The following is a 20,107-nucleotide window of genomic DNA, read 5'->3' as shown; positions in this document are numbered from 1 at the left end:
ACGTGACTATGCAAAAATTATCGTTGTATGAAGAGTTGATAACAATAACATTTCTGCCCTCGCACTGTGCTCCCCCATTTTGAAACAACTTGGGAACAATTCCTACTGTGGGCCAGGCAGGAAGAAAAGATGATGATGATAATAATGATGCCTCTGAAATGGGTTCCCCCTCCAAAAATACAATGATGGAAAATGTGATGATGATCATAATTATGATAATAATAAAGATGATGATAATGCCTTTGTAATTCCTCAATCCAGGAAAAGGTGAAAATGATTATGCTGATGATGCCTCTGGGCTGGGCTGCCCCCACCAAAAAACCCCCCAGCAACTTGGGAAAAATCAAGGAAAAAAATGGTGGTGGTGGTGATACTGGTCGCTCAGCAATGGGACCTCCCCCCCCCAAAAAAAAAAACCCTGGGAACCATCAGGGTAAATGTGGTGGTGGTGATGTCTTTGCACACACACCCCTCAATCACACCTTTCATGGGCAGCAAAGCAAAGAGATGACAAATGAGCAGAGCACTTCTTAGCTCCCCCCTTCTTAAAAAGTCCTGCCATGTGCAGCCAAAGCTGAGAAAGTGGAACAGCCTGGGCACTTCCGCCAGCCCCAACATTCTCCAAGAACCAAGGGGGTGGCAACTATCCTGCTTCTTCTCTTCTCCCTATCTTTGTCCTGCAACAAAGGAGGACAGGAGTTAACACCATAGCCAACTGGAGTTGGAAATGGGTGGGCCCTTCCACCTCCAGCAAGTGCCAGAAAAAGGATTATACTCTGCTTGTGTTGGTTTGGCAGCCCCCAGCTTGGAAGGTTGCCTCCACGTTATGCTTCATAACTTCCTTTCTAGAAGGGCAATAGGCTTAGGGGGTTTTTGAAATGAAAGTTTAGAATGGCATGGCCACTTATTTAAATCCCACCGTTATAAATCTGGCCTTGCCTTCCTTGGACCCCAGGGATACATTGCCTGGTGTTGAAAGAACTCACTTTTCACTCACAGCTCTGACTTCACTCATTGACTAAAAACACTGACAGGTGGGAAAAGCCAGTCTGGCTTAATTTATTTTAATTTTAAAAAATGCTTAGAAGGGTACCTGCACATTGTGCTTCATTACTTTATTTCTAGAAGGGCTAGAGACTAATTTTTTGAAAAAACAAAACCTCAAAGTCTGATGCCCCTGTTCAGACACACCAAAGGCAGCCTTCATGGTCACTGGGTTCACACACACACACACACACACACACACACACACCCCGACCCATGGATTAGCCTCCACTGACTTTAATCAAGGAGTAGGAGAAATGAGGAGTGAAACAATGCAACAAACTAAAGTAGTAGAATTCAACAATGGCAACTCATTGTTTGTAGTCATGTTTCAAAGGTATTCTTTCAGTTAGTAATGTATACTAATAACTTGGAGAGCCCTCAGCTTCAAGGGACCCTAATTCTGTGCACAATGTGCATGCTTATAAATCTGTCACTGAACAAAATAGACTATATACATGTAAGTATGGAAATGTCTAGCTAAACATACTCAAACACATACAATCTCATAAATACAGATACCACTAGAAAGCTTTCTTCCTCCTATGCAAAGTTTTAAAATTTGTGTTGATTTGAAAGCCTCCAGTGATGTGGGTGGAATTTTTTCCTGTGGCTTGTTTTTCCATTGAAATTTTCCCCCTGAAACTCTGGCAGTCCTACACTTTATCACCTGGATTTTGCCCATTTGTGGACTTGCATTTCTGCTTGTGGCTTTAATTTTACCACATTCTGTTCAAAATATTTCAATGTGGTAACCACTATAGTTCTATCTGAGATGCAAAAGTCCAGCTGCTATCATAATAAAACAGAACTCATTTCGCAGATTTTGGATAACTGAAGAGGGGCAGAGCCATGGTCCTCTCCCAAATCTTAAATACAGGTTCCCAATGTACATCCAAATTTTGTCTAAGAATTGCACCAGAAGTTTGTTTGTAAAGAGCTGAGAAAAGGACTGCCTTTTAACAGACCTTGAATTTAATGAGAATGGCATGTTAATGAAATGAAGTCCATAATAGCAGTCTACAAAAGCGTTAACACTGCATTTTCAGACTCTGCTCACATTGTGCAAGCATTTTATTTGGGCTTTAGGGTTAAAGTCAAATTAAGTGCAAATCCATAAATACCATTTTCATGGCATAATTACTGATTAGCATAATTATGTTCTAATGTAATTTCCTTAATTTATGTCTTAGCAGATTGGCAGAAAGTTGCTTTCTTCTCAAGCTGCTTAGAATTTGGTTCTTAGATGAGGTCATTGATCTCCAGTTAAGCCAACCCCCCACCCTTGTAGCACTAATATTAATGGAGCTCTTCATCATGGAAAGGCCATCTTAGCTTTCTGGTAAAAGGTGGGGAGGAGGTCCTGCAGGGGTTTTCTTCCCTCTCCATCATAAAAACTGTAACAAGTGATTGCTAGACATTAAATGACAGGATAAGACCACAGGGATTTTTAAAAAGTCCATTAAATGAAAATCTTTTTGATACTGTCAGGGGTGTGAACTTGAATAAAATATTGGGGGGCAAGTAAGCTCCACCCTGCATAATCAATCACATCATACAGTGCCTGCACACCATTTGAATGGCAACACCCATCAACTTTAGGGGGCAGCCCCCTCAAACATTTTATCGGGGGGAAGCTTCCTTGGCCTCTAAAGGTTGGCTCCTCTGGATACTGTGATGCTACCACACCCATGGACTCAAATGTACATGACTGTTAGAATTTACCACAATGTTGGAACTAAGTCTTGAATATATTTACTTCACTTTCTGTGCTGCTCTTCCCTGCCACCACACTGATTCTGCTGCTGCTTCCATTGCCAGTGTCCCACCTGTCATCTCATCACAGTTTTCTCAAATGCTTTTCCTGGTGGTAGAGTTTAGAGTCAGACGTGAGCCCTCTATGGCAACATACTTTTAAACACCAAGCTATAAAGACTCCGTGGCTGACTTACATCCATATTTTTATCCTCAAAGATCATGCTATATTGAGCCTTCAAACACTGCATTCTTGTCTCTGTTCAGAAGCACTTTAAGGCTAAATGGAATGAGAACATAGGACACCCTTGTGTAAAGGGAAAATGCTATGGCAGCGAGCATGTAGCTCTGCTGGACTGCCACACTGATAATTTGGGTATAATTATGGCAGCAATGAGTATGTGCCTGGTCAACTGGAGGCAGTTATTATTTCTTCCAGGAAACAGCCAAGTCCTACATTGCAAGTTATTATGACAGAGAAATACAAAATCACTCTGAAACATCAAGGCTGATTCCTCCTGTCCCTTTCCCATGTAATTTACAGTTGCAATCAGTTACTATCAACTTACACACAGCACTCCTCCTCACAAATGCTAAGCCAAACTATGGCTTGGAGTAGATGAGCAAATGTGTGGGCTCCTGGAGAAGAGATCACAGCTACTTTGCTGCTTCCTGGTGGTTTTGCTGCTGTGCTGCACTAAGCCATGGTTTGACTTAACACATTGCCCAAACATGGGCTTGCGATTAGCTGTCCCATACAAACCACAAACTGTAAGCCCATGGCAAAAGAAAAGCAGCTTAGGGAGGAGCAAAGGAATCATGATATTCTCTCAATTCACCCACTTCCTCGTTTGCACTAAGCCATGGTTTGGCTTAGTATTAGTGCAAACCAGGCCATTATGTATACAGTACATCTGTACCTTCTGCACAAAAAGCAGTTGCCTGTCAAATGTTAAAATCAGACACATGTCATCTCATATTGTGCCCAAATATCAATCTTGTAGATTGATCAGAAAATACTAATGAATAATTTTGTGGAATTTGTTGAGGTGTCTAAAAATATATTTTAATGTAATATGTAATGTATATGAACGGGAACACCCTTCTGGGTTTAGTTCATCCCAGCTCCCCAGCAATGTCAATAGATGCATAGATAAATAAGGATGTGACACAACTGTGCTAATACCCTTCTTCTACTTGCTCTCCTTGTACAAAGGGGATCTGATAAAAGTTGTGGGTTGACACTATTTTGCCTTTGATGGAAGGATTAGCAATAATCTCAGTGGATCGAGAAGGAGTGGAGGGAACAGGTTCAACAGTTCGCTGCTTCAGAGGGAACCTGAGGACACATTCTGTCTGTGCGGGATATACACTGGTTTTCCTCCACATTCTATCACCCGCATTGATTTGTGTTGTCCTCTGGGAATCTTCCCAAGAAGAACAGCTGCCTAATACCACAAAGAGGAAATATTGGAAACTATTCTGAATCTATTGAGAACCTTCATGGTCTATGATTACTTTGTTTTTCTTTCAGAGACCACAACCTGTTAACCCTTGACTCCCCAAAGTCAGTGAAGAAGTACCCTCATTAAAATGGCACACTATTAAATTACAAACTTTTGAAAAAATCCTGTCAATAATGTCTAGGAGCAGCATTCCTGAGACATAAAGTTTAAGTACCTGCGTAGAAAAGGCACTTGTCTGTATATGTGTGTTTTATCTCCAGCTCTGCCATAGATATATCAGTAGCATTCATCCATGGTGTTTTCCATTAGAGCTGACTCTCAACTCTCAACTGGGGTTATGTTCCAGGGATCGCGTGTGAAGCCAAATCACGTATGGTCAAAACACATTGGGTTCAATGGCAGGGGGAATTGCCAAGGTCTTTTTTCCAGGATGCCTGCCCCCTTTCTGTCACCTCTTACTTTATTTTATTTTATTTTGCCTAGTGTATAAAGCTGAAAGCACACAAGTTAAATGTTGTGAGTTGAAAGGTGTGAATAACCTGTATATGTTTCAAAAGGCTGGTATAGAGATGTTTTTGTGATGGCATTGAAATTTTACTGTACACAAGCTGCACACATGCAAAAACATATTCCCACTTACTAGATCCTTAAAATAGCATATAAGCCTTATCATTTCAGCTGGCTTTTGGTTGATTAATCCATTTTAAATGCTAATTATATATTATTTATTCTGACATTTAGTCATTCTCAGTGCTATTCTACACTAATCTACTCAGAAGTAAACCCTATTGAGTTTTTTGAGACTTGCACTCTAGTAAGCAGCCTCAATAATGTTTTCTTTTGAATAACAGCTGATTCCAAACATGGCAGGTGGGTTTTTCATCCTTCCACTCTGCATTTGTAGACTTGAAGACAAGGGCCCAAATTTGCCCTTTTGGCACTGTCATTTTAGAGAAGCTTAAAATATATTACATGTGACCAGTCTGAGCTCAAACATCTGCCTAGAAGGGGAGAAAAATGAGGCTGGACTAAACTGCAACTAAAGAGTCCTGACATTGTATTCAACACAGCACTAAGGTGATAATAGCATTAAGGCTTTCCTTGCCAACAGGGCATTCTCCCCTTTCCCCCCCGCCCACCCCATAAATCTGCTCTGAGATTCCGCCAGCCCTCAGGAGCAGGTTGGGGGATGGAACGGGAGGAGGGATGGGGACATGGAAGGAGAAGAAGGGGGAAACCCCTTGCAGTAGTGCTAATCCTCCTGCTAGCACTAAACGTTACTTGATTACCACCCCTGGGATTTTGAATTCATTTGCACTTTATCACAGTGGGCATTGAATCAAAGCCTTTTATCCCCCATATGCAAGAGACTATTTAAACTCTACAGTTCCATACTAGTTATGCAGGGGTGCAAACCTGTGCATGTTGACTTGGAAATAGTCTTACAGTGTCATTGCTATGCATATAGGTAAAGGTAAAGGTACCCCTGCTCGTACGGGCCAGTCGTGACCGACTCTAGGGTTGTGCGCTCATCTCACTCAAGAGGCTGGGAGCTGGCGCCGTCCAAAGACACTTCCGGGTCACGTGGCCAGCGTGACGAGGCTGCACTGGTGAGCCAGCACCAGCACCGCACACGGAAACGCCGTTTACCTTCCCGCTATAAAGCTGTACCTATTTATCTACTTGCACTTAGGGGTGCTTTCGAACTGCTAGGTGGGCAGGAGCTGGGACCGAACGATGGGAGCTCACCCCGCCGTGGGGATTCGAACCGCCGACCATGCGATCGGCAAGTCCTAGGCGCTGAGGCTTTACCCACAGCGCCATAAAGCCCCTAATAGCTTGTTGGAACCATTTATTTGTGGGATCACTCTGTGCCCACTTAACTGCTTTGATTTGTGGAACTGGTACTGTTTGATACAGGTACCATATAATACTTGTTCCACAGCTATAAGAAATCAATACACTTTGGAACTCCCTGCCCATTGACATCAGGCAGGTGCCCTTGCTGCGCTTTTTTCATGTCTGCCAAGCTGCTTTTTATTCATACTTTTCATATTTCTTGTAAACTGCTCAGAGGTGTTTCTACAATTACACAGTATATAAATTTAGCTAGATTTTTTAAAATGTCATTTGTGTCTTGCAACACTTCATTTCTGAGCCTGTGAATGAGAGGTTGCTCAGCAATGTTGAAAATGTGCGGGGGGGTGGGGAACCAAACAAAAACCCAAACAATTGCAAAAGTTATTTCCTTATGATGGTGAATTGGATCAGTTCCTACAACTTTTTGTCTGAGACCCAAGGACAGTTGTGGCTGCTTTGTGATAAGAAAGAATTATTCATGTATTCTGACTGGCAGGCGGATTGCATCCTTTTTATGTAAAACTGCTGAAAAAGATAAAAAGCAAGCAATGCAAATGTTTTAGGAGCTTTGAAGCAAACAATTGATGTTGGACCAACTGTTTTCCCGCTGTAGGGCAGCCTTGTTTGTTTATTAAACTGTGTCTTCAGCAACAAGTGCTGCAAGGATGGGTTACAATTAAAAAAAACCCACACCAAAACAATAAAACAGGAGCAGTCAACTGTTTTCAGGTGGAGGGCTGTATTTAGGGTGAAGTCTGCATGCTGGTGGAAGTGGGGCAGCGCTTGGTAGATTTTGGTAACATGGAAGTCATTTGGGGATAACATTCAGTGATGATGGGAAATATTCAGCATCAGTGGCAAGGCAACTTGGGAGAAGAGGAGCTAAAGAGAAGTCTCCAGTGGGTTACTTGTAGCCCATAGACCATGTGGGGTGGGGAAATCCCATGAATAATATAATGCAATACTAAAGTAGTAAATATCTTAAGTTTTATCTGCTGTTTTTAGTGCACTGCAATCCTAGACACGCTTGCCTGGCAGCAAGTCCACTAAGAAGACATGTATAGGACTGCACTGTCAGTCATATTAGGAGCATTAAGTATAATTTCAAAAGAAATTATGTCCTAACATGTTATGAAGAGATGATTAAGAAGTCCTAGTCAGAGTGTTGATGGTTTGGGATCAGAAAATATTGAGAGAATTCCTACTGGATCTGAATTCTTTCCCCTTGTTTTATTCATAGTTGAACCCTGTTAGTTGTCTCTTCATTACCATGCACATAACATCTTGATTCTGATTAGATTTAATTTTCACCTTACATCAGAGTTCTTAGACTACTGTGTAGCCTGGGAAAACAAGGAGACCTCATTGGAAACTGACTGCTGTACAAAATACGAGTTGCTGAAGATATCACATATGACCAATAACTGAAAGTTGATTTTTCTGGGTATATCCATGCATGAAGAAATCATTAGCTGAGCCTACAGCTGTGGTTAATGTACTATAGCCAAAACCAGTTTGCTGCCCACAATTCTCGTGAAAATTCTTCTTAATTTTCTTCTCCTTCTCCAAATGTTCAAATATTGTCCAGATACTGATACGTGACAGTTGGTATTTTCACTATATTTGATCAATGACTTCCAGTGGTATTTAATATTTAGTATCAGCACGGGTTGTGCTGTGGGTTAAACCACTGAGCCTCTTGGGCTTGCCGATCAGAAGGTCGGCGATTCGAATCCCTGCGACGGGGTGAGCTCCTGTTGCTCGGTCCCTGCTCCTGCCAACCTAGCAGTTCGAAAGCACGTCAAAGTGCAAGTAGATAAATAGGTACCGCTCCGGCGGGAAGGTCAATGGCGTTTCTGTGCGCTGCTCTGGTTCGCCAGAAGTGACTTAGTCATGCTGGCCACATGATCCGGAAGCTGTACGCCAGCTCCCTTGGCCAATAAAGCGAGTTGAGCGCCGCAACCCCAGAGTCAGTCACGACTGGACCTAATGGTCAGGGGTCCCTTTACCTTTACCTTTACCAGCACAGATAGTGTATTAAATCACAGTGGCTTTTAAATTTTCTGCCTACATCAGCCCATGCCAATGAAACACTGTGTGTCTGCCAGGTTACATTGAAGTGGATCCTGGGCATGTCCTAGGCTGCACATTGTTTTCAGATGAATTAACTGTATGTTTCCTGACTCAGTATTCACTTTGGGCTGTACATCAGATATCCATGATGGTGGACAAGCTATTTCATGCACCAATAGGCCTCTAAAGAAACCAGGATTCCCCACAAAATACTTTGAATGCCACTGTTACATTTATGGGAGAATGCCATCAAACATAACTATATACAACTGCTAGTTAGTGAATTAAGGAGTTAAGGACCATAGAGTTGTATTTCAAGATAGACTCAGTTATGTCACACACCCCTCTCCTCTGGAGAAAAAGTGAAACTTATTTCCTCTTCTCTCTCTCTGCACCATGTAACCAACGAAGTAAGCTTGCCCCTGAACTTACAGCATGTGTTTAGAAGGATATTCTGTATTTTCTACCCAAGAGTATTTTGCCTATATTATACTTGCTGCTACATGGTAGATTGCATGATTGAGACACTGGATTTGTAAGTAGAATGTTTTAAACTTACTTAACAGTGTGTGGTCTGCTCATTGCAAAAGGGTAGCTCTGTGCTAGCCCTGTGTTTTGAATCCAGACACCAGCCAATTCTTTTGTTGTTTACCCACACACATGGGTCCACAGGGATTCATATATTTAAATTCCCAACAACAATATATTTGATGGTTGACAGTGTTGAATAGTTGACATTCAAAGTATTTGGTAGTTGACATGCAGTGGTATTAGGATTTAATAGCATTTGATTAATAAAATACAGTAATTTAACAGCTGACAACCTATGAGATTTCTTATTTGAAGCTTGCCAAAACCAAAATAATCAACAGAAGTCAACAAGTCTACAGCATTTACATTTTGAAACATTAACTGGTGAATTTACTTCATATAAATACAATAATCAGCTGGAGAAACTGAAAGGTTTGCAGAATTTAAAAGATTGGTGGATATTTGACTCAGTTCTTATTCTTAGGTGATGTGACTGGTATAAGTGTGGAGAAGATGGGTGTGCACTAATGAGTGGGCATGAGACGACTGGGAGAATATAATTGAAAAAGAAGCTTACAAGATGAAGAATAATTATCACAGCCGATTTAAGGCAGCCAGATTTCTCAGCACACCCCAAAATGGAAGATAGTCCCCCGGCAAAAAAAAAATAGGTTAATCAATTTTATATTTCAAAATAATGAAAAGGTGATCCAACATTACGTATTTGGTTGTTGTTTTGTGTTGCATTGAGATGTGCTGGTAGTGTAACCGCCCCACCTTAAGTTCTTTTCCTTTCTCTCCTAGCTGACTGTCTATGTCAGGGGAAGCAGAAGGCTGTGCTTGAGTTCAGTGAGCTGGAACAGCATATTGATACACAGAGCAGGAATCTGCTCAAAGAGTGATGCACTTGGCAATAAGCAGCACCTTGAGTTCAGACAGAATGCACATCTGTGCCTCGTTGATAATGTAATAACCTTCATTACATCTTTGGCTGAGAGCACCTGTGCATACCCCTAAGAAGTCAGCCCAGGGCAGCCATTTTGATTGAGGTGATATTAACGGACCTCATTAAAACTGATGGCTAGAGTGGTGCCCAGCAGCCCTGCTGCAGAAGGCATCTGCTGACATTTCTGTTATCGGCCTCAGTTTCCAGGGCTTCATCACTCAGCAGTAAAAAGTTTGCTCAATTTTGAAGTAGAGCTGCAATACACTTAAAAAGAAAGAAAGAAACTAAGATTATTTGAAATGAATTACTTACTCCTCCTCAGCTTGTCATTCTGATTCTGTCATAAACTCACAACATCATAGGCTTTAGTTATGCAAAACTATGTGATATGTTATAACACACTTAATTTTCAGATGGTGTAAGAGAATGCAATCAGGCTTTCTCTCAGACTACAATCTGAGGCTGATAACTGGCATTTATCCTTCATCACTTGTAGAGGTGAGATGATTGCTCAGTGCTCTGCTACAAAAACTAGGGATATATGTTCAGTATTCAAATACATGGGTTGGATAGAGGGGATTGATAAATATCAGCAGAGAAGGCAAGGTCAGGTAAATCTAGACAAAAGAGATCAGTAATTTGCTGGAAGCTGGACTGAGGCAGATCTGACCTAGGTAGAACTGCTCAAGGCTCTCAGCCAATTACCGGTAGATGTCTGAGGATCAGAAAGACGTTGCAGTGGGGCTCTGGGGAACCCTGAAATCTAGGGGAATACTCTTCCAAACTTCATCAGTAAAGGAACTATAAATTATCAAGATTCTTTATTAAAATTTATTAGTCATTTCCATAAACATAAATGTGAAAATGAAATGTAGGCACAGGTCAAATCTGTGTCCAGGGCAGCCGTTTACCAGCTCCATCTGGTACGTAGGCTGAGACCCTATCTGCCTGCAGACTGTCTCACCAGAGTGGTGCATGCTCTGGTTATCTCCCGCTTGGACTACTGCAATGCGCTCTACGTGGGGCTACCTTTGAAGGTGACTCGGAAACTACAACTAATCCAGAATGCGACAGCTAGACTGGTGACTGGGAGCAGCCGCCGAGACCATATAACGCTGGTCTTGAAAGACCTACATTGGCTCCCAGTACGTTTCCGAGCACAATTCAAAGTGTTGGTGCTGACCTTTAAAGCCCTAAATGGCCTTGGTCCAGTATACCTGAAGGAGCATCTCCACCCCCATTGTTCTGCCCGGACGCTGAGGTCCAGCGCCGAGGGCCTTCTGGCGGTTCCCTCATTGAGAGAAGCAAAGCTACAGGGAACCAGGCAGAGGGCCTTCTCGGTAGTGGCGCCCGCCCTGTGGAATGCCCTTCCAGCAGATGTCAAAGTGATAAACAACTACCTGACATTCAGAAGACATCTTAAGGCAGCCCTGTTCAGGGAAGTTTTTAACGTGTGCTATTTTAGTGTATTTTTGGTTTCTATGGAAGCCACCCAGAGTGGCTGGGGAGGCCCAGCCAGATGGGCGGGGTATAAATAATAAATTATTATTATTATTATTATAAATGTAGGTCTTCCTAGAACTCAAAATAATGTATTAACCAATGTGAGTGTGTGCGTGTGCACGCACACACACCCCCACACACCCCTTTAGAAGAGATTCTTTCTATGTTGTCTTAGAAATATACAGTATTCAGAACATCTTTTTATGTTTGTAGAAGTCATTACAGTAGTACCCCGGGTTAAGTACTTAATTCGTTCTGGAGGTCCATTCTTAACCTGAAGCACCACTTTAGCTAATGGGGCCTCCTGCTGCTGCCGTGACGCTGGAGCACGATTTCTGTTCTCATCCTGAAGCAAAGTTCTTAACCCGAGGTACTGTTTCTGGGTTAGCAGAGTCTGTAACCTGAAGCGTATGTAACCTGAGGTACCACTGTATTCCAGTTCTTGGACATCATAAGATCTGTTGGAAGTTGGAGGAGAATAATAGCTGGGAACACAGTTGTCCACCTACTTAGTCCAGAAATTTTGTTCTTTTATAGTTTAATATATAGTTGAACTATATATATTTCCCTCCCTGTATGTACTTTCCTTCACTGCTTTTAAACACCTAAAAAAAAAAAAAATCACAAGGAAAGCTGCATCATGACTAGCTGCCCTCTAGGAGGCAGTATTAATCCTGGATTTCCTGAGTGGTGATGCATTGCTAATGTCCAGAAAAACAGGCCAATACACATGCTTTAAAACTTTTATTTGCATGCATGTTGTCTGGGCCTGAAGAGAACAAATTAAGACAAAAAGGTGAAGCATCAGGCCAATAATAAAAAGCGTGCAATTATTTCAGATTTATATACCTATTGACAATATGAGAATATATGCAGTGTCTGTTTTGTAAACAATGGTTTTGGAGTTCCGACATTACAGTTTTTGAGAAAAAACTAGGCTCTCTTGTGTTACTTATTATATTATTATCTAAGTGATGTATCTGGGGAGAAAGGAAAAGCTGAGATGTGAAATATGAAAGGTGACTAGATTCGTGATCTGAAAAATACTGTGTTCGATGGACTTTGATGTTTTCACATAAGCATGTTTTAAAAATACAATTGTACTGTTCTTGGGCTGTGACTGGCGGCCTAGAAAACAAGAGATGCCAAAACTGATTTCTGTCCTTGGTCTGAAATATAGTGTAGGAGACAGAAACTGCTTCTAATAAACAATTCTGCATAAACATTGCCAGTGGAGTCACCTCATTGGATAAGGCCTTTGTGTATTGTGGTTGGTTGGTTGGTTGGTTGGTTGGTTAATATGGACTCTGTGGGATCAGAATCTGGAAGGTCTTGGGGTGATATTTTGTGTGTCCAATGAGCTCAATAGGAGTCATGTAAGAATGTCACCTTTCAGAAGTATTCACAAGGAAGTCAATGGGATTATTTGCCTGGTTATTCACAGCCTTATATTTGTGAATGGCTGACCCCTTATTGTGCCTTATCCTTTGCTTTTAAATTGTGCATTATTGTACTCACAAACAGTGATTGATTTATGCTAATAACATTAAAAAGCAGGATTTTTTTTTTAAGTGTACATTCCTATAGGAGTGTCTTTAGATTTTTAATTTTGAATCACTGCCTTCTTTTGTGCATAACTATTTGCAGCATGTTTTTGTTTCTATTGATCTTATTGTATGGTCTGGCATTTATCCTCTATATACTTAGAGCAACAGAAACAAGATCTCAGTTTCAAAGCTATCCAAGGAAATGGAGAGCTGAGAAAATGGAGATAACTAATAGATTTTTCACTTTGTTGAAAACCATCATGTTTCACAGATATGAACCACATGCAATACCTTATTTCTTTTACTCATTAGAGCATCCACTGCCCTGTACTGATATTTATTAATTTAAACTTTGTAGACAGTCCACTGCATCCTTATTTACTTTGATAGAAGCAGAAACTAAAGAGTGAAGGGCATCCTCCAGAGGCACTTAAATCGTAAAGAGAAAGAGGAGCATTCTTGCTCATGTTTTACATTTATGCTTTAAGTTTGGTGGTGCGCTGTGTGAATACTTTAGATATACTCACAAATCCTGTACCATTAAACCTACATTTCACTCGGGTTTGAAGGACAAAGCTCCCAACATATCTTAGTAGCTTTGGATTGCACATGGCTTTTTTACTTCCATGGATGTGTGTACTGCAGAGGCACAGTGAGTTCGCTCTGATGTAAATACATAGGGATCCTATGATTGACAGTTGTGAGGATACTCGCTTTATGTGGGTTGTGCTTAAGTGAATCAGATGAGACTGAAGGGGCCTCTGGGTAGGTAGGAGAAGGCAATAGAGAAGCAATGACTTATCTTAACATAGACTCTTCTTTTTGTAAATCGTTAATATAGTTTAGATTATGTTTATGGACATCCTGGATTCTGCAAGTTACTACCGTATTTTTCGCCCTATAGGACGCACCAGCCCATAGGACGCACCTAATTTTTTTTGGGGGGGGGAATAATTTTTCCCCCAGGCGCGGGGCTGGGGCGGGGAAAGCCTGAGCTTCCCCCGACCCCAGCCCCCAGAACAGGCAGCTCTCCGCAAGCCGTGGGAGCCCGGCGCCGGGCTCCTATGGCTTGCGGAGAGCTGCGCGAAGTTAAGCCTGGGTGCGCTGCGCCTCCCCGCTGTCCCCCAGCTTGTGGGGCTGGCAGCAGGGAGAAGTGGGCTTCTCCCCGCCGCCAGCCTCCAAACCAGGTCGGGGGATAGCGGGAAGGCGCACTGCATTCACCCCATAGGACGCACACACATTTCCCCTTCATTTTTAGAGGGCGAAAAATATGGTAATCTAAGAAAAATGCACCATTTAAATTGGCTCTATCCTGCTGATATGCAGCTATGTATCAGGTACGCCATTCCCCCCCCCCATTTTCTTTTTATTAAGTTTTTCCAAACAAATCATACATACATACATAATAGAAGATCCAAAAGGAAATCATAACGTACAAGTAGTACCGAAAAAAGAAAGAAAAAATATAAAAATATAAAAGATAAAGATCAAAAAGAAAGGTGTTTCCCTTCATCCCGGTCTAGGTTATTTAATCATCCTACCTTTCTGCGGTCTCCATTCTCTCTTTCTATATCTCCACTTCACAGATTTTATATATCACCTACTGTAATTTTAATATTACCTAAGTTTTTTTCTGTATATGTTAAGAATTTGTTCCAATCATTAATAAGTTTTTTACTTTTTTGAGGCCTGATTCTTTGTGTCATCATTGCTAATTCTATATATTCGAATAATTTGATCTGCCATTCTTTAATTGTTGGAATGTTGGTGGTTTTCCAGTTCTGCGCCAACAATATTCTGGCTGCTGCCATTGCGTACTGAAACATTGTCTTATCTTCTTTTTTAATTTCCTCACCGACCATACCTAACAAAAAAGCCTCAGGTTTCTTGGGAAAGGTGTATTTCAAGATCTTTTTTAATTCCTCATAAATAAGTCCCCAAAACCTTTTTCAGGTATGCCATTTTTAAATTGAGACCCTCCAGAGGTCCATATTTTCCAGGAACAGTTGTGGATTTACAGAAGCCATCCTGGTTTCTGATTTGATGCCAGAATGCCCTGCTTTTCCTTAGGAAGTCCTATATTCATTGGAGAAATGTTGGGGGGCATGTAAATTGGCTGTATTTTCTAACCACAGCCAATGTAGACTTGAGACACTCACATCCCAATACAAAAATGCCCGCAGTTAACACTTTAAAAAACAGGGATTTTGATTGGTTGCCTTGACAATGCTTTGATTTCTCTCTCCTTTTTTAATAAAATGGCTCAGCAGCAAACCTTTGAGGGAGAGCAAAGGATAACCATAGGAAACTAGCATAACTCTTCATTTCCCTATGGAGTCTAGTCATAAAATTGTCTGAAAAGGGAAGAACAGTGAAAACAAATGTAGATTAATAGTTTTCTGTATGCAAGATTTTATGAGCGCTCCATTTGCCAGGGCTCCCCAGCTCAGCTGTGCTGTGCATACTGGGAGAGGAGTAAGCAGACCAGCTTGCTTCATGCTCTGTTGATGAATACCAATGAGGCTGCTCATGACAGAAACAGGCATTGCAATCTGTGTTTGTATTATGACAAAGTTAAAGTTTGTGATTTTTGTGTGTGCATCTACATATTCAAAACCAGTTGAAATTCAGTGCTGTTGGACAATCATTTCTGAAAAATAGGGACTGAGCAATTGCAAACAACTTTGTTTAGTAATAATAATAATGTTTTTTCATGTTGGACAGAAGCAACAGAAAATATAAATAACTGAAATAACAACAGAAACAATAATAAATAAAATGTTTATAACTGAGATAACTATGATGCAAGGCTGTAGCTCCATAGTAGAGCAACTACTTTGTGTGCAGAAACTCCCAGGTTCAATAGAAGAGAGAAGAGGGAGAGGGCACCTGTTGCACAGGTTGAAACCAACATCATCACCCTGTCTCTTCATGTGGATCATGCCCTCCACCAAGCACGCACTTTCACCCCAATCATTACCGAAATCTACATGAAGCTACAAACATGAACATGAACCTGACCAAACTGCGGGTGGCAGTGGAAGACAGGAGTGCCTGGCGTGCTCTTGTCCATGGGGTCACGAAGAGTCGGACACGACTGAACGACTAAACAACAACAACAATACTCTCAGCTCCCCGTCTTGTCCTGAACTCCCATCTCAGGCCTTCAAAACCTGCCAAGAACTTAAAGTGAAACAAAAAATAATTTACTTCTGGAAAATTAATCCACACTTGAATTGAGTGCAGTGCAAGCAGCTAAAAAGAAAAAGAAAAAGAAAAAAACACCCTAGTATTCAAAAACCCTGCATGTATAGAACAAGTAACACCCTACTGTTCCCTAATGCAGATGACTCCCCATGAAGCAGGAAAAAAGGTCCAGGATTGAGAAGTGACCGGAATACTCTGTTCCGTCAATGGTCTTTTCATAGAATTCAGCTGCACCCTTATACCCACTTACTTAAGAGAAAGTCCCATTCAACACAATTGGCTTCACACAGAAATAGAAAACAGCAGCATATCTCCAAGGACTTCTGCAATTGGAGAAGGGAAACAGTGTCATTTCTGTTCCTCCACCATGGCTGCCCTCCTGTTCCCAACAGCAGCAGTCTGAAAGATGCTGTTGGCTGCATTTCTGAGCGCCTTGAGGATGGGGCTTAGGGGTCTCATTGCAATGATGACACTGTGATTGACGGCCTGGTGCCCACATAGCTCTCCAGAACTAGCAGCCAACAGCCTCGCCCAGACAAAGTTACTGGATAGGTGGCAAGCTTCCTGTTGGAACCTGGTATTCTCTTATGTACTAGGAAAAAGCCTCTAAATGCCCCAGTGTAGTTATGAGGCTGGTCTGAGATTACCATACTTGCAGTGGATCAAGGAATGCATCTTTGCCCTGCAGCTGGAACACAACATGCCCATACTGAAGCATGATGCTGCAATCCAGCTAAGGAAATCACCCATGTAGCACTTGTTTGCACATGCTGTTTCAGATTCATCAGATATACTGGCCTGCGCTGTATGTTAGTGCTTTGTACCCCTTCCCAAAAAACATATTGGGCTGTGTAAGAGAGAAAGGAATGGTGTTAAGTTTTTGTCACATAGGAAGCAAGTGGTACAATGGGCTCAAGCCACGTGCTCTTTTATGTGTCACAAATGTTATAGGCTGGCTCTAATGGTTTGACAAATACTTTGCAAAAAAGAGCTGAAATCTAATTAGTTCATACCTCCTATGGCAGCTTCCAAATATGTCACCTGATTATGTGCTTAAAATTAAATTGGTATTTTCCCCATATAAGCATAAGATATTCTTTTCTGAACGAAAATCTTAAAAGGAAGTTTTGAATGTATATTCAGCTTACTTGGCCCAAGATACAGTGAGCCACTGAGAAGTAGTGTTTACCACTGTGTACCCTGGCATCAGTCTTCTTCCTTTGCAGCTGCTATTTACCAGACAGTATTTGTACTGAATGTTGCTGGCAGGAAACGTGGTCTGCTAATACTGAGAAGGACTGAGAAATTTTCACACTGAGTGCTGCTGCTGACTGCTTAGAAGTATTCAGATCAGGGATAGTTCTACAATAGCATTGTATTACAGCAAGTTCAGAAGAAGGGAATACAGTGGTACCTCGGGTTAAGAACTTAATTCGTTCTGGAGGTCTGTTCTTAACCTGAAACTGTTCTTAACCTGAAGCACCACTTTAGCTAATGAGGCCTCCAGCTGCCACTGCGCTGCCGCCGCACGATTTCTGTTCTCTTCCTGAAGCAAAGTTCTTAACCCGAGGTACTATTTCTGGGTTAGCGGAGTCTGTAACCTGAAGCGTCTGTAACCTGAAGTGTCTGTAACCGAGGTACCACTGTATACTCAGTGGCCTTTATTGCACTCATCCTTTAAGTGGGGTGGGTAGGACTTGTCCCTTCTGAATACATTTTTGGATGACTATTTTAGATTTTCTGTATTGCTGATTTTATATCTCATTTTACTTTTTTGTTATTTCTACTTGCTAGTCGCTTTGGGAACCTGAGTGCAAAACTGTGAATAATAACAACAACAAATATCAATTTTACTGTAAGATAAAAAATACACAAGGTTATATATTTTACTGGGTCACCTTCTTCTAGTGTAAAAATACAGTATGTGTGTTTCCAAATTATATGGAATATTTCTTCAGGACTGCAGCCTGGGCTCTCACTCCCAATTCAGACACAGAGGGTCTGAGCAGATCCATCAGACCAGTGGCACTGGAGGGAATGGTGCTGGAAACTGGTGCAGGGCCCCCTGCATTATGACTCATCACTGGACCCCAGAATCAGGGACCTCTGAATCAAGACCTCTTGAGCGCCACCATACCTTTAGAGTCTGCATCCTCTGATGAACTGGTCCCTCCATGCCAGGGACCTACATACCCCATGTCAGCCTGTCAGGGCAGGCAACGAGCCCAGAGAGAATACTCAGAGAGGAGGAGGCCTGTCCCTTTAAGGAGGGCTGTTGTGGACATAAAAGGCTTCAGTTAAATCACTGACAGAGGAATTCAAAGCTTTTCTTGGTTCTGTAACCTCTATCCTACTTTGCTGTCTTGTCCTATGATGTGGAATAGGCTTCTAGTCAAGCGTAGGACAATTTCACAAAAAAGTTTTCACATTTTTACACCTATCCAATATTGGTCTCTTGTTTGCTTTGATCACTGCAATAGTTATCTATATTTATCACAGAAAGAGCCAAAGGCTATTGTTTTTGGCTATGAATGTAGCACAATGTTGACACTTACTGTTGGCCTCCTGGTGTGATGATATATACACAATGTACTAAGTGCTATATTAAAAGCAAGCCAGTTGCCTAAGACTGGAATCCTGACCCTACTACTGGGAGTGAGGCCCAATGAATTCTCTAGGACTTTTGAGTAAAAATGGCTAGGATTGTGCTCTTTGTTAAGTGTGAGGCATATGTTGGAATATTTTTCTTGTGGGCCAAACTGAGGGATCCATTAGCAAAATATTATTTTGTTAAAGCAGTTTCAAGATATCTAAACTGAAAAGCACTTTTAAAAGAAAAAGAGACAGGTTCATATTTATTATTTTAATTATTGATAGGGTTATCTCCCAGTCTCCCAAATGCATTTCTTCAGGATTTGCCTCATCTCCTTCAACTTCCGAGTAATAATCAGAGCTCTTAGGTGAACCTGAGATGTGCACAATAGGCAAACCTTGGGATGTAGCTTTAGTCACAGGAAGTTAGTTTGTTCCTGCTAGTGATGAATCCCACTGGTAACTGAAGTGATGTATATATTTATTGAGGAGAATTCCTGAAGGGTTGTGTGCCATATAGGCTTGCCACATCATCAGTTTGAAGCTTTTTGCCACTAATGTGGGAAGTAGTATGAGGAGGTGGGTATATAAACACACTATTTTACAGTGTTTTATGTAACATTGATATTGGTGGACACAATTGCCTGTGCTGATTCTATATTTAGTTGGTTTATCAATCCCCATATTTTTTGAAGAGTTACTATACATGGTGAACCCTGTGTGTCTTATTCTTAAAGGTAGGATCACAGTACTCAATTATTTCAACAAATGGGAGATTTGCCAAATGTGCTATACTCTAACAAGTATTTGTTGCCAGAACACAACGCAAAAGGGAGAGCTTCTGCGCAGAGCATCCAATAGTACTCTCAGAGTTACTGCTTTGTTTTTGGAGCTTGAAGAGCAGCATAGTCATGAAACAGCTGAAACAAATGAACAATAAAGTCATTTATTTATTTATTGCATAGAATAGATTCATTCTTCGTTCTGATAGCAGGATTCTAATCTTGGAGCCTGAGTACTTCTTAGCATTGTAGTTTATTTAAAAAGAAATACAGAAAGCAGAATATGGAATACTATAAATCTTTAAGTCTATGGTTGTTCACTATTGTGGAATGCTAATAAAAATATTTTACACTGCCAATTTGAACTAGCACATAACAATAAAAGGTACTTTGTTTTAAGAACTGTAAGACAAAGAGACAAAAGTGAGGGAGGGGATTCACTTGGGAGCCATGAATGCTAAAAGGGTGTTTTCATTCTCACCTTGAATGTGTCTACATGGAAATAAATCCCACTGAGATTAATGGAACATAGTTTATAGCAAGCAGGCTTTGCACTGCAGGCTTTATAGAAAGATGGTAATCAAATATTACTTATTCAGAATTTGTCATCTTGGAGAAAAAGTATGGCAATATATTTAATTGCACATAGGATCTTTTATAATAATCCTAACATTAGCATGATCACCTTTAGTTCATGTATCAGCCTCCCATATAGCCTTGGGCAGAAATATAAATTTGGAAGTGTTTTTCAGTATTAATTATTAAGTTGGTTTTTAATTAATGCTTGCCTTTTCTTTAACA

At 41.1% G+C, this 20,107-nt stretch overlaps 1 protein-coding gene across 4 annotated transcripts in view; it reads left to right on the top strand.

Annotated features, from left to right (window-relative positions):
- The window catches only part of LOC310674912 (SAM and SH3 domain-containing protein 1-like), a 505,076-nt gene that overhangs the window by 341,018 nt on the left and 143,951 nt on the right, over positions 1-20,107 (top strand). The window lies entirely within an intron of this gene.

The sequence above is a fragment of the Podarcis tiliguerta genome, assembly GCF_965153285.1.
Source record: "Podarcis tiliguerta genome assembly, chromosome: 3".
Lineage (NCBI taxonomy): Eukaryota > Metazoa > Chordata > Lepidosauria > Squamata > Lacertidae > Podarcis > Podarcis tiliguerta.
This window is presented reverse-complemented; position numbering and strand designations above follow the sequence as displayed.